Here is a 16,609-nt window from a genome sequence, read left to right as displayed (position 1 = left end):
ACAAGCTGCTGTAATACATTGTCAGAGACATCAGCAACATAGTCCTATCTCCTTTTATAACAGTATAGCAAATCATGAAACAAAACGACAAGCCACTTCTGTTAGTCCTGTCTTTACTATAGCTCAAATTGATGAGCCTAACATGCACACGTTACTTTCATATTTACATTTGCTTTTCCACCCCTCTATAAAAGTACTTAAGGCTTTCCTTCAGAACTTTATTAAACTAAGGACAATGTGACTTATTTAAATAATTTGACCCAAACTTGTACCATTTGTCAGCAGACAAATCTTAACATTCACCCCTCTCCTTTCCCCACCCACCAAATTCACAGACATCTTCCTGCTGAAAGATAGATTTCACCCGCATGCCACCCGTAAAAAGGGTTAAATTTCACCTAGTCTTTGTAGATACATTTTCTAGACAGATTGAAACTTTCCTGACTACTAACAAAGGAGCCCCTACTGTGGCTCAGCTTATTCTTAGTGAAATCCTCCCAAGGTTTGGAATGCCTTCCTCCCTCCAGTTTGACAATGGGCCCAAGTTCACATCCCAAATCACCCAAATTATTGCACGAGCCCTTCAAGTTCCTTAGAGATTTCACATTCCTTATCATACCCGGTCTTCCCATAAGGTTGAGAGAGCCAACAGAGTCCTAAAAGAAACAATGACCAAATTAACGATCGAACTTCATCAAGACTGAAGTAAACTCCTCCCTTTAGCCCTCTTAAAGGTCCGGGCCTTACCAAAAAAAAAAAAAAAACAAAACCTTAAATATCAGTCCATTTGAGGCCATGTATGGGAGGCCCATAATACCTTTAGATCTTCCCCCTCCCAAGACAGTCCCAAACTGCCTTCCCACCTTTTCCTTTACTTGCCCAGATACGAGATGCCCTTTGACAACATATAGATAACTTACTCCCTCGACCACACCCCAATCTTCCATACCCATCCCTTCAAATAGGAAACAAGGTCTATATGACAGTTCAGTCCCACTCAGATCTAACCCCAAAATGGCAAAGACCCTAAATGGTAATTCTGCTGACCCCTACCACTGTAACATTAAAAGAAATCACCCCTTGGATACACATCACCCAGTTTAAAAAGGTTATGCAGCCCAATCATAAAAATGCTTGCCAGACTAATACTTATCAAGTCTCTCACACAGGCCCTACAACTCTAAAGTTCTCACAATTTCCACTGGCCCCACTGGTGATGGATGAGCCTGTCGGTTTCATGGCTACAATTATTCCTGGAACAACTTCTGACAGATATCTAGGTCTTGAGTCCTCAAACATCCACGCTCGAACACATTGAAGATTACACCTCCACCCTGTGACTACAAAAAACCTTCTATAACTTTTAACCCCTTCTCAGACCATTCATTTTTATCATCCTCCTATACCTACCTTTGGGCCTTGTTTGTTTAATCTTTTCCAGAGATTCCTCCAAGACCGAATTCAAGCCATTTCCTGAGACCAAGTCAAGACTGTTCTTTTGCTTGAGACCCTAACAGCTAAAATAAAAAATCAACACTACGAGCCTTAGACTTCCTTCCTCCCAGACCACAAATCCCTGACCCTCATTTATCAGCGCGAAGAAGCCCTAGACATTAACGGCGTCCACCTCTCTTTCTTTTTTCTATATATTCCTTAGGGTCTGGAGTGAAAGAAAGCTACAAGGCTCAAAATAGCCTGGAGTTAAAACTCCCCTCCAGGTCCTCCCCATCATTCTATGCAAAACAAAGAACTCTCTCACCCAAAGAAAAAAATGGACATTAAGGATGATTACACCCAGCTCCCAGCTGGTCCACCCTTTGTCAGATCTCCAAAATTCCTTGCCCCAGCCTTTTAAAAGATAACTACTCCGAAAAACCTTGGAAAAGAACAGTCTCCCTTAAGACAGTAACTTACCATATACATACTCTTTTCTTGGATAAGGGCTACAGCTCACTAATCTGACTGCTGCCCCTTCTCACCTCATTAAAGGTGATCTGTTCCTGTAAAGTGCCAGTCTCATTCTTTTTCTGAACCTCACCTTCTCTAACTCCCTTACCTTACACCTGTTATATCCCAAGAAATTCATTTGCAGAATGAATGGAAATCCAAAAATGTGTCTTAGTCCACATGATAAGATTGACTTCCCTCCTTTCTTTCTTTTTAAATGTTTATTTATTTATTCTTGGCTGTGCTAGGTCTTGGTTGCTGTGGACAGGCTTTCTTCAATTGCGATAGGCAGGGCCTACTGTCTATTGGGGAAGACAATTTCTCATTGTGGTGGCTTCTCTTGTTTCAGAGCATGGCTCTAGGGTACGTGGGACTCAGTGGCTGCAGCACATGGGCTCAGCAGTTGTGTCATGGGCACGTGGGATCCTCCCGGACCAGGGATCAAACGTGTGTCCCCTGCACTGGCAAGCAGACTCTGGTCCACTACATCACCAGGAAAGTCTTCTTTCTTTCTTTCATTCTCTCTCTCTCCCTCTCTCTCTTTTTAATTTTTGTGAGTGACTGTTTTTTTTTTTTTAAATAATTGAGTGTTGTAGATTCTATTTAATGGAAACTGATGAGTCCCTTAGAAAGTGACACAGAGGCATACAAGCACTGTTTCATCTTTTGTCTAGTCCAGCAAAACATTGCTGGAAGGAATGAAAAAACAATCAGGAAAATGCCCAGTGCATGGAAGTTTTATTGCCCACACTGCTTCTGAGAACTAAAGAAGGGTCTATCAGTATCCAACTGAGATTTTTGTTCTTGTAGCCTATTCTGTGTAAGGAAGAAAAGGCTCTGAGGAACGGAAAATAGATAAATCTCAGTTGTTTTCCTATAGGCAGTCAGAATCCACTAACATAAAAAAAAAAAAAAAAAGTAAAACGTTGTCTCTGGCTTCCCTGGTTGCTCACTGGTAAAGAATCTGCCTGCAACACTGGAGACATTTGATCCCTGAGTCGGGAAGATCCCCTGAAGGATGAAATGGCAACCCATTCCAGTATTCTTGCCTGGAGAATTCCATGGACAGTGGAGCCTGGTGGCTACAGTCCATAGGGTTGGAAAAGTCAGACAAGACTGAGCAACTAAATAATAACAAAAGGTTCTCTCAGGATCTAGGGAAAGCTAAACCTCAGATCACCCATTATTTTAGTTAAGTAACTGGTACTTAGCCTTAAGGATAATATTAATAATAAAACTAACTAAAATTTACTTTGCTTTAACTGTAATGCCTCCATCACACATCTAGGCATGTGTTAGAATACATTTTCTTTCATTCTTTGTCAACACAGTGTATCAACTGGATATCAACTTAGATGGCAACATTGAGGGTCAGAGATGTTAAGGACTTGCTCAGTGTCATTCAGATAATAAATAGACAAGATTCAAACTCAGATTGTGGGTCTCTGAGGTGCATGCACTGAGCTTGTTTACTGTTTCCCCACACTTGAGAGAGTTTAAGCAGAGGATCAGAAGTCTCTTCCAAGCTTTCTAAAGTACACATTTCTTGTTTCCTGCCTCAGAATACAAACCAACACCCTGATGCCACACTCCCTTAGAGATCAAGAAGGTATTAATTACAAGAATAAAAGAGCAAGTGGACAGGGAAGCAAAATCCAAGAACAGGGACAAGAGAGAGAACTGCCTTGAATTGCATGAACTCATTCTTCCTGGAATCCCCACCTCCACCTTCCTTCCGGTAGTTGTTAAGCAGGTACCACCACTGCTTTCCACTGTGTCTACCATGAACGCCTAAAGGGAAGAGCCCAGTGAGCAGGACCTCTCTGCCTGGGATGAAAAGGAAGAGAGTTTGCTTTTTGTTCTTTTTGTTTATAGTGGCTAGGAAAAGCATCTTAAAGATGTCTCCAATCCTAAAACATTTTAAAAAGTTGATTTCTCATCAAATCCAACCCTCTTAAGAACAACTGATAAATTTAGGACCAAAGTCAAATATCAAACTCTAAGCTGACCTTCTTATGCCTGTTTAGGAGTTTTTCAAGTCAGCATTTCTTTATAGAGAGTTTGCATTTCTCCTACATTCAGTCCTGGAATCCAGGCTATATTAGCAGAGGAGGATATTTTGTAGGTGCCTTATGTATAGCATTTCACTGTCCTCATTCAAATCCGAATTTACCCCCTTTTCCACTCCATGGCCTGATAAATATTTCATAAAAATATTGTGTTCCTATCCTCAACTGTAAAGTGATGCTCATGCATGTTGTGGGAGAGGTAATGCAGATAAAAGGAAACAAGCAATAGAAAAATTTAGCTTGGCTCCTGGCAGTTGGAATCCAAAGTAAAGGTTTGTGATACTATGGTTCCTGATATCATTTTCTTCACTATCATCTGCATGATCCTCTGGAGTGCTTAAGCACAGTTTGCTGCTGCTGCTGCTGCTGCTAAGTCGCTTCAGTTGTGTCCGACTCTGTGCGACCCATAGACAGCAGCCCACCAGGCTTCCCGTCCCTGGGATTCTCCAGGCAAGAACACTGGAGTGGGTTGCCATTTCCTTCTCCAATGCATGAAAGTGAAAAGTGAAAGTGAAGTCGCTCAGTCTTCACTTAAGCACAGTTTAGAGGGACCTATTTCTTTGTCAGTTAGAAAAGATGGGAATGGAAGGACAGTAAGTGTGGGATGAAATAGAATTTTAAATAAACAATATGGTAGAGCAATTGTCCTTCAATTAAAAAAATAGACACTAAAAAAAAGAATTTTAAACAAGAGTTCTATGATCTCCAACACACAACAAATCAACTTCGTAAGCCTTTGACCTTATCTATGTAATGGTTCCCTCTCACTGGCTATCTCAACTGTCCCACTGCCTTGACAGTGATCAAACATGGCTCCCCCATCCTGCATTCAGTGTCTCCCACTGCACTTGGCACTCTCTGGGCCGTGCTATGTCTCTGCTGGACCAGGACTGAGGATTACAGATTGGCTGCCCCTCTCCTACCTGCTGTTGGATGAGGGCTGAAGCTGTGTCCTCAGGCCTGGCAGCAAGGCAGACTCAAGAATGGAACTTCTGGGGCAGACCACAACTCTGGGAAGCTGAGATACACAGGTATGGGACTCACTGGAATAGAGCTGGCTATTTGAAGGGCTGGGAAGCACAGGCTAATTATTTACAGTGGTGCAGCCTCGAGGTCTCCGTGCACATAACAGGTAATTAGACAAATTGGTCCATGGTCTCTCAAACTCTAAGGATTTGCTAATTTAATGGAAGATGAAAATTTCAAAAGTAAGTATTAGTAAGGATCTAGATCCTTCCTCTTTTCACAAGGAGACTGACCTCTCTCCTTATCTCTGATGTTCAAGTTGTTTATCAAAAATTTCAACATTTCCCTTTTAAATATATATATAATATTTCAGATTCTTTTTCATAATAGATTTTTATAAGACATTGAATATAGCTCCTATGCTATACAGTAGGTTCTTGTTTATTTTACATACAGTAGTGTGTATATGTTAATCCCAAACTTCCAATGTAACTCCCCTTCCTTACCCGTTTAGTAACCATCACTTTGTTTTCTGTGTCTGTGAGTCTGTTTCGGTTTATTCATTTGCATCATTTTTTTAGATCCTGCATATAAGTGATGCCATATGATACTTGTCTTTCTCTAACTAGCATATTTCACTTAGCATGATAAACTCTAGGTTCATCCATGTTACTGTGAATGGCATTATCGCATCCTTTTCTTTGACTGAGTAATATTCCATTGTACATATGTACCACATGTTCTTTATCCATTCATCTATTGATCAATATTTAGGTTGTTTCCATGTTTTAGCTAATGTAAATAGTGCTGCAATGAATATTGGAGTGGATGTATCTTTGGAACCATGATTTTCTCTGAATATAGGCCCAGAAGTAGAATAGCTGAATCACACATTAGCCCTATGTTTAGATTTTCTAAAAGAAATTTTTGGACTTCAATTGATTTCTAATACTGTGTTCATTTCTGCTGTACAGCAAAGTGAATCAGTTATACATAGGCATATATCCACTTTTGAAAAGATTTTTACCTATTTCCAAAGCAGGAATAGAGTAGCAAGTGTACACAGAGCGGGAGGGGAGGGAGGGACAAACCGGGAGGTTGGGATTGACATATACACTATCACATGTGAAATAGATAGCAAGTGGGAACCTGCTATAAAGCACAGGAAGCTCAGCTCAGTGTGATGACCTAGATGGGTGTGATGGGGGTAGTTGGGAGGGAGATCCAAGAGGGAGGCGATATATGTGTATATATGTGGCTGATTTACTTCATTGTACAACAGAAACACAACATTGTAAAGCAATTATACCTCAATAAAATAAAATTGATTCCAAAATTTTATTGATATTTTCTTATACCATATTAAAAACAACTTTTAAAAATATTTATTTTGGGCTGTGCTGGATCTTCATTGCTGCGTGGGCTTTTCTCCTGCTGCAGCAAGCAGGAGCTACTCTCTAGCTGTAGTGTGCAGGCTTCCATTTCTGTGGCTTCTCTCACTGCAGAGCACAGGCTCAGTGCGCCTGGGCTTCAGTAGTAGTTGCAGTATGTGAGCTGTAGGGTCTGCTAGCTTCAATAATTGTGGCACACAGGTTTAATCATTGTGGTTCATGGCCCCTGGAGCACGCAGGCTTCAGTAGTTGCAGTTTGCAGGCTCTAGTTCATGGGCTCAGTAGTTGTGGCTCATGGGCTTTGTTGTTCTGAGGCACATGGAATCTTCCCAGAGCAGGGATCGAACCAGTGTCCCTTGCATTGGCATGCAGATTCTCATCCACTGTGCCACTAGGGAAGTCCTCTACTTCTGTTTTGTAAGTAAGTTCACTTGTACCCATTTTTTTTTTTTTTAGATTCTACATATAAGAGTTATCACATGATATTTGTCTTTCTGTGTCTGACTTACTTCACTCAGTATGACAAACTCTAGATCCATCCATGTGATTGCAAATGGCTTTATATTGTTCTTTTTTATGGCTGAGTAACATTCCAATGTATATGTGTTCTACATCTTTATCCATTCCTCTGTTGATGGACAGTTAGGTTACTTTCATGTCCTGTAAGTTGTGTTTCCCTGGTAGCTCAGTCGGTAAAGAATCTGCCTGCAGTTCAGGAGACCTGGGTTTGATCCCTGGGTTGGGAAGGTTCCCTAGAGAAGGAAATGGCAACCCACTCCAGTATTCTTATCTGGAAAATTCTATAGACAGAGGAGCCTGGTGGGCTACAGTCCATGGGGTCGCAAGAGTCAGACAGAACTTAGCAACTAAACCACCACCACCATATCCTGGCTGTTGTAAATAGTGCTGCAATGAATATTGGGGTGCTTATATCTTTTTGAATTATGGTTTATCAGGGAATATGCCCAGGAGTGAGATTGCTGGGTCTTATAGTAGTTCTATTTTTTTGTGTTTAAAGGACTCTTTATACTCTTCTCCATAGTGGCTGTATCAACTTACATTCCCACAAATAGTGCATGAGGGTTCCTTTACCTCCACACCCTCTATGGCATTTATTGTTCATAGATTTTGTTGATGATGGCCATTCTGACCTGTGTGAAGTGATAACTCATTGTAGTTTTGACTTGCTTCCTCTAATAATTAGTGATGATAAGCATCTTTTCATGTGTGTTTCAATCATTGAGCTGTTGTTATATTTTGGAAATTAATCCCTTGTCTGTAGCTTCATTTGCAAATATTTTCTCCCATTCTGAGGGTTGTCTTATTGTTTTGTTTATGACTTCCTTTGATATGAAAAATCTTTTGAATTTAATTAGATCCCACTTATTTACTTTTTTTATTTGCATTACTCCAGGAGGTGGATGAAAAAAGATCTTGCTACAATTTCTGTCAAAGGACGTTCTGCCTATATTTTCCCCTAAAGAATTTTATTCCTGCCTTACATTTAGGTCTTCAATCCGTTTTAGTTTATTCTTGGGTATAATGTTAGGAAGTGTCCTAATTTCATTCTTTTGCATGTAGCTGTCCAGTTTTCCCAGAACCACTCATTGAAGATACTCTCCTCCATTGTATATTCTTGCCTCCTTTGTCATAGATTAGGTGACCACAGAGGGTGCGGGTTTATCTCTGGGCTTTCTATCTTGTTCCCTTGCTTTATAGTTCAATTTTTGTGCCAGTAACATACCGTCTTGATTACTGTAGCTTTATAGTATAGTCTGAAGTCAGAGATCCCAATTCTTCCAGCTCCATTTTTCTTGCAGATTGCTTTAGCTATTTGGGGTCATTTGTGTTTCCATAAAAATTGCAAAATTATTTGTTCTATTTCTATGAAAATACCATTGATAATTTTATAAGAATTGCATTGAAACTATAGATTGCTTTGAGTAGTATAGTCATTTTCACAATATGGATTCAAGCCACACAACACAGCCAAAAAGAAAGAGCAAAAAAAGATGTGGGGAGGGGACACAAACAGACAAACAACACCTAAGATAAACAGCAGACAAAAACAAATAAGCAGCAGCAAAAGAGTTTTAAAAAAGAAAACAAATGGGCAGGCAAAGCCCAAGACAAATGGTAAAAGCAAAACTAAATAAACAAAAACAAAACCATATGACCCAGCAATGCCACTACTATGCATATACCCTGCTGCTGCTGCTGCTAAATCGCTTCAGTCCTGTCCGACTCTGTGAGACTCCATGGACTGCAGCCTGCCAAGCTCCTCTGCCCATGGGATTTTCCAGGCAAGAGTACTGGAGTGGGTTGCCATTTCCTTCTCCAGCATATACCCTTAGGAAACCAGAATTGAAAAAGACACATACACCCCAGTGTTCACTGCAACACTATTTACAACAGCTAGAACATGGAAGTAACCTAGAAGTCCATCAGCAGGTGAATGAATAAGGAAGTTGTGGTACATATACACAATTGAATATTACTCAGCTATAAAAAAAAGAATGCATTTGAGTCAGTTCTAACGAGGTGGGTGAACCTAGGGCCTATTTTACAGAGTGAAGTAAGTCATAAAGAGAAAGACAAATATTATATATTAACACATATATATGGAATCTAGAAGGATGGTACCAACGATCTTACATGCAAGGGAGCAAAGGAGATACAGACATAAAGAACAAACTTTTGGACTCAGTGGGAGAAAGAGAGAGTAGGATGATTTAAGAGAATAGCATTGAAACATATAAATCGCCATATGTAAAATGGTCAGTGGGAGTCTGGTATATGATGCAGGGCATCCCAAGCTGGTGCTCTGTGACAACCTGGAGGGATGGGGTGGGGAGGGAGGTGAGAGAGAGCTTCAGGATGGAAGGGGCACATGTATGCCTATGGCCAATTCATATTGATGTATAGCAAAAACCATCTCAAAATTGTAAAGTAATTATTCTTCTGTTAAAATAAATAAATTTATTTTAAAAGCAAAGAAGTAAAGAATATATTGATTAATTAATAAAATTAAATAATAAAAACAAAGAAAATGACAAAAAAAAAAAAAAAAACAAGAGAACAACAAAAGAACCCCAAATGAAAACAAGGGAAAAAACAACAAAGAAAAGAAAAATAGAAAAAATTAAAAATATTTTTTAATTTTTTACATTAAACAAATAAAAATAAAACAATAAGAGAAACAACAGAACAAAGCAAAATAAGAATATTTTCCTGGCATCTCAGCTGTCAGTGTCTTTGCCCCCACCAGGAGCCACAGCCAACCTCTGCCTCCCCTGGAGACTTTCTAACACCTCTAAGTAGGCCTCTGGACCCACTGTGGGCACTGTGGGGCAGCTCAGACTCTGACCTGGGCCAGCTCCCACATGTACTTGCCCCCAGAGTCCACAGCTGCTACCGCTACACAAGTCTTAGTTTCGAGAACATTCATAGTCTATTCAGACTTTTCAGAGATGATCATAGTATCTAATCTGCAATTGCAAGGAAAGATTTTTGTTCCTCTTCCCTAGTTGCCACACCCCTGGGGCTCAGCTGTGGTTTTAGCCCCACTTCTGTGTATTTTCTCCTGAGGCTGCCCTGGAGCTCAAATCTGCCTATGAGGACAGGGCATGGTGGTGGCAGCAGAGCTGCCCAGGGTTGTAGGATCCCCAGCTACAAGTGCGTGGGGAAGCCGGCAGCCACGGGCATGAAAGATCCAGCCCTAGTGGGAGCCTTTCCTAGCACCTGGTGGCTGGCATGATAGAGTGCCCCAGCCCTGGTCAGAAAATATACCTTTTAATTCAATTTTTAAAAGATCAAGCCTCAGGAAAATTAATCTATAATTTTTTCAAATTTAGACAGAGTAGAGAAATTACCAAGAAAAATCCATGAAATTCTGCTTTAAAAATCAGAATACGAAATTTTTCTTGGGGGAGCAACAGATCACTATTAAAATAGAATATGGCAGACACTATTAAAATAGAACATTATTTCAGAATAATATTATCCTTATTAAGTCGTAAGGATATTATTCTTATTAAAATAGAATAATGTGTTGGTATTATTATTTTTTCCCAACTAAATTGAGATACAATGGACCAATAATGGGCTTCCCTCGTGGCTCAGATGGTAAAGAATCTCCCTGCAATGCAGGAGACCTGGTTTCAATCCCTGGGTTGGGAAGATGCCCCAGAGAAGGAAATTGCAACCCACCCCACTATTCTTGATTCTTGTCTGGAGAATCCCATGGACAGAGGAGCCTGGTGGGCTATAGTCCATGGGGTCGCAAAAAGTGATACACCACTAACACTTTCACCTACACTTTGACCAGTGACACTGTATAAGTTTAAGGTTCAGAATGTGATGATTTGATACAGTAAGAAACTTTCAGTTATAAAATACAGTACTGTTAACTAAAGTCATAATGCTGTACATTAGATCCCTGGAACTTATCATCTTATAACTGAAAGCTTCTATGCTTTGACCAGCATCTCTCTATTTCTCCAACCCTGTAGCCTCTGGTAGCCACCATTCTACTCTCTGTTTCTGTGAATTAAGTTGTTTAGATTTGTAATTTTTATTATAACTAGTGTTACTGCTCCAAAAATATGTTGTTTTTGAAAGCTTTCAAAATAAAAAACAACATATTTTTGGAGCAGTAACACTAGTTATAATAAAAATTGCTGAAAATTAATGTATATTATGTTCATACAGTGATTACCTTGGGAAGGAAAATAAGATTGTGCCAACACATGATGTGAGTTGTTCACATATATCTGCATTATTTCTTGCAATAAAAACACCTTGAATGAGGACCATTAAGTGGGTGAATTTGATACTATTGACTGGGTGGATATCAAGCCCTTCATATCCATTTTTTTTTTTTTGCTCTATAGGTTTATTTTTATTATGGATTATCACTTGTAACAATTCAATATATATATAAATATAAAATTTTCAAATGCCATAGTTTGTCATTCAAATTCTTTTTCTTATAGGTTTCCATTACTTGTATTGATTTATATATGCATTGATCATTCATTGATCATTAATACACTTAATGATCATATATTTCATCATGTGTTCATGGCAAATGAATATTTATATCATGGACATTTCCTTCATTCCTTATCTACATGGTAAATTCCCAGCTTGAGTTTCATCTCATAAACACTTCCCTGAAATTTGCAGCTGTCATGCTAGGGATATTCTCTCTTTCTATTGTTGTCTTTCTTTGACTTGCTCCATCCCACTGCTTCCTTCTGAAGAATGAAACTTGCCAGGTGCCATTGTTTATGACAGAAAAAGAAAACCATAATAAGAAATGTCAGTATGAGAGTCCCATGTGCTGAATACTATGTTGGCTGCTCTTTTTCTGTTCATTTCTATTCTATTCATTGCAATATCCAGATACAGTTTTCTGATAGTTTTCATTGTACAGTGAGAACCTGGAAGCTTCTCATACAGTTGAATTACTTTGAGCATTCTCAAAAAAAGTACTGGTCTTGGATTAAATTCAAAGTGTTTGAGTCTAAGTAATACAGTAAATAATAAAGGCTGTCTTGGCCACTTCTGTCTCCCCCAGGTAAGGGAAGACCGCTGCTTTACAGAAACAGTCCTGTTTGGATGCCTGATTATTTTGTATCATATTTTGTCTTATCTTCTAATCCTGTCTCTTCAAATGAACAAAAACTGTTGCTACTGGATATTCTCTTAGGTTCAAAATATACATAGAATTACTTCTTTTATTCATGCACTGTTTTTTTATTATTATTATTATTTTTAACTTTACAATATTGTATTGGTTTTGCCATATATCAACATGAATCCACCACAGGTATACACGTGTTCCCCATCCTGAACCCTCCTCCCTCATCCCTCCCCGTACCATCCCTCTGAGTCGTCCCAGTGCACCAGCCCCAAGCAACCAGTATCGTTCATCGAACCTGGACTGGTGACTTGTTTCATATATGATATTATTCATGCTTCAGTGCCATTCTCCCAAATCATCCCACCCTCTCCCTCTCCCACAGAGTCCACAAGACTGTTCTATACATCAGTGTCTCTTTTGCTGTCTCGTATACAGAGTTATTGTTACCATCTTTCTGAATTCCATATATATGCATTAGCATATTGTATTGGTGTTTTTCTTTCTGGCTTACTTCACTCTGTATAATAGGCTCCAGTTTCATCCACCTCATTGGAACTGATTCAAATGTATTCTTTTGAATGGCTGAGTAATACTCCATTGGGTATATGTACCACAGCTTTCTTATCCATTCATCTGCTGATGGACATCTAGGTTGTTTCCATGTCCTGGCTATTATAAACAGTGCTGCGATGAACATTGGGGTACACGTGTCTCTTTCAATTCTGGTTTCCTCAGTGTGTATGCCCAGCAGTGGGTCATAAGGCAGTTCTATTTCCAGTTTTTAAAGGAATCTCCACACTGTTCTCCATAGTGGCTGTACTAGTTTGCATTCCCACCAACAGTGTAAGAGGGTTCCCTTTTATCTACACCCTCTTCAGCACTGTTTTAAAAATTATGACATCTATCAAATTCATCTGGAGAGTCTGTTAAAACTTAGATTTCTGGATGTTACCTCCAATGTTTATCAGCAGTACATCTGGAGTGACACCTACAGTTAGCATTTCTAACAAGTTCCCAATTGATGCTGGCGCTTCTTATCTGGAGACCATTCATTTTCTTTTCTTTTCATGCCATTTTCCCTTCAGATTCATCAACAACATGGAGCCCAGAAATCAAACAGATATTTCAGAATTTTTTCTCCTGGGACTAACATAATCCAGAACTACAGCCCCTCCTCTTCTGTCTGTTCCTGTCCATGTACCTGATTACTCTCTTGGGAAACCTGCTCATCATCCTGGCTGTCATCTCTGACTCCCACCTCCCCCACACCATGTACTTCTTTCTTTCCAACTTCTGCTTTATTGATGTCTGTATAAGCACTACCACAATCCCAAAGATGCTGGTCAACATCCAAGCACAGATACAGCACATTACTCATACAGGCTGCCTCACCCAGATTGGTTTTGTTCAGGTTTTTGGTGATATGGAGAATGTTCTCCTTGCAGCAATGGCCTATGATCGCCATGTGGCCATTTGTTACCCCTTGAGGTACACAGTTATCATGAACCCCCAACTCTGTGTTCTGCTGATTCTACGTTCACTGTTCATTAGCACTATGGTTGGCTTACTCCATTGTCTGATGTTATTGAGACTGTCCTTCTGCAAGGACCTCTCTCTTCTTCTGTGAATTTGCTCAGGTCATCAAGCTGGCTTGTTCTGATACCCTCATCAATAACATCCTGATATATTCTGTAGCTAGCCTGTTTGGTGGTATTCCTCTTTTAGGGATCATTTTCTCTTACACTTAAATTGTCTCCTCTGTTTTGAGAATGCCTTCAGCAGGAGCAAAGCTTAAAGCTTTTTCCACCTGTGGGGCTCACCTCTCAGTTGTGTTCTTATTCTATGGGGCAGTTTTGGAGTTCACGTTAGTTCTGTGGTTACTGACTCATCTAGGAAGACAGAAGCAGTGGGTTCAGTTATGTACATTGTGGTTCCTCAAATGATGATTCCTTTTACCTACAGCCTGAGAAATAGTGACATGAAGTGAGCCTTAAGAAAACTCATCGGTGATGTACCTTCTTTTTTATGATTGTGCCATATATACTTTGGACTTGTGTTTCTGTGTTGAAGCAGAGGGATAGAAATCTTGGGTGAGCCATAGCACCTGATTCCTTCATCACCAAATTCTTCTGAAATAGCCAGACAACAGAATGGCCAGATTAATTTTAATTTAGGATTGAAACTTTCTGTCTTGCTTATTATATTTGACACATGATTTAAATTCTTTAAATTTAATTTTTTTGCTCAGGTTCTATAGAAGCAGAGCCCGAGACAAGGGTTCTAGTTTTAATGATATTTTGGGGGGAGGTCATTCTCATAAGAAGTCATATTCCAGAAGCTATGTAGGACAAGGGCATATTGAAGCAGGGCTGTGGTCACTTCTGAAGACCAGCTTCCATTTGATCAATGTTACAACCATATCAGTTGTACCCCAGATTCATGATAATTCAGTTCAGTTCAGTTGCTCAGTCATGTCCGACTCTTTGTGACCCTATGAACCGCAACATGCTAGGCCTCCCTGTCCATCACCACCTCCCAGAGTTTACCCAAACCCATGTCCATTGAGTCAGTGATGCCATCTAACTATCTCCTGTCATCCCCTTCTCCTCCTGCCCTCAATCTTCCCCAGCATCAGGGTCTTTTCAAATGAGTCAGCTCTTCGCATCAGGTGGCCAAAGTATTGAAGTTTCAGCTTCAACATCAGTCCCTCCAATGAACACCCAGGTCTGATCTCCTTTAGGATAGACTGGTTGGATCTCCTTGCAGTCCAAGGGATTCTCAAGAGTCTTCTCCAACACAACAGTTCAAAAGCATCAATTCTTCAGTGCTCAGCTTTCTTTATAGTCCAACTCTCACATCCATACATGACTACTGGAAAAACCATAGCCTTGACTAGACGGACGTTTGTTGGCAAAGTAATGTCTCTGTTTTTTTTTTTAATTTTTTGTATATTTTTAATTTAAATTTATTTATTTTAATTAGAGGCTAATTACTTCTGCTTTTTAATATGCTGTCTAGGTTGGTCATAACTTTCCTTCCAAGGAGCAAGTGTCTTTCAATTTCATGGCTGCAGTCACCATCCGCAGTGATTTTGGAGCCCAGAAAAATAAAGTCAGCCACTGTTTCCACTGTTTCCCCATCCATTTGCCATGAAGTGATGGGACCAGATGCCATGATCTTAGTTTTCTGAACGTTGAGCTTTAAGCCAACTTTTTCACTCTCCTCTTTCACTTTCATCAGTGGAGCAAGAAATGTGACCTTTAAGTCACTGACTTCATAATGAATTAGATTGGTCACTGGTAAACCATAACTTTCTGAAGACATTAGGTATCTACCACACTCAATTTCATTACCTATGAAATTAGCAAAATTAAAGGATATCAGTAGTTTGAGATGACTGAGAGATATTTGAACTTCATTAGTGAGGAAACCTTCAGTTCCAATAAGGAAAGAATCTCTAACTCTAATATACCCAAACAATAAAGAGAGTTATCTTTCACTTCAAGGACTTCAGAGGAAAGAGATATATAAAAAGAGGGAGCAGGGATTCATTCAATCATTCACGTTTTGTCTTGTCCTGGGACTAGTTCTCCTCAGTGGTGGCACCAGATGAAGATGTCATATATGCACATGATTTTCAAAGACGGACCCATAACTGTCCTTCTTTGAATCAGATGATTATAACATTTTCCATGAAGCCAACTAGAAGACATTTCTATAACGGATTGAATAGTGATCCTCAAGACAATTTGGTCACATTCTAAATAAAAGCGTGAATGTTGCTAATTTGGAATTAGAATCTTTGTAGAGGAACTATTGTGCCAAATATTGTGGGCGGGTCCTAAATGTAATCACATGAATCCTTATAAGCTAGACAGAAATGGAAATGGCACAGAAAAGAAGGAGGAGGAAATGTAATCATTGCAACAGGAATTGAATTTTTGCAGCCAGTATTTGATTTTCAGTATTTGATATTTTTCTTCAGCTTTATTGAGATATAACTGTCATGTAAAATTATATAATATTAAGGTGTGTATCATGTTGATTTGATACAGGCTCTAGGTTCTGTTGTTTTGGTCAATGTGTGTTTTTATGCCAGTATAATTCTGGTTTGATTACTTTAACTTTGTAATACAGTTTGAAGTCAGGAAGTGAATGCCTCCCTGAAGCATTGTTCTCTCTCAAGAATGCTTTGGAAATTAACCAAATGAATTATTTTTTCCAAATGAATTCTTTTTAAGTGCAGAGTTTGCTAGCGTTAAGTTCATTCACACTGTTGTATTTTCATCACCACTATCCATCCATAGAACTGTTCATCTCACAAAACTGAAATGTGTACCTATTGACAATAACACACTACCCCTTCTTGTCCCCAGGCCCTGGCAACCTCATTCTAATTTGTGTGACTTTGAATTTGACTTCTCTAGGTACCTCATGTAAGTAGAATCATACATTATTTTTCCTTTTGTGACTGACTTATTTCCCTTGGTATAATGTCCTCAAAATTCATTCATGCTGTAGTATGCATTAGAATTTCCATTCTTTTTAAGACTGAATAATGTCCCTGGTGGTTCAGACAGTAAAGAATC

The 16,609-nt window shown here is 39.4% G+C and overlaps 1 pseudogene; it reads left to right on the top strand.

Moving 5' to 3' along the window:
• Positions 1 to 13,118: 13,118 nt before the first annotated feature.
• On the top strand, positions 13,119 to 14,049 carry LOC133251884 (olfactory receptor 7G2-like; annotated as a pseudogene).
• Positions 14,050 to 16,609: the final 2,560 nt, after the last annotated feature.

This window comes from Bos javanicus, chromosome 7, assembly GCF_032452875.1.
Source record: "Bos javanicus breed banteng chromosome 7, ARS-OSU_banteng_1.0, whole genome shotgun sequence".
Classification (NCBI taxonomy): Eukaryota; Metazoa; Chordata; class Mammalia; order Artiodactyla; family Bovidae; genus Bos; species Bos javanicus.
Note: the sequence above shows the minus strand (reverse complement) of the source record. Positions and strands in the feature narration are given on the sequence as shown.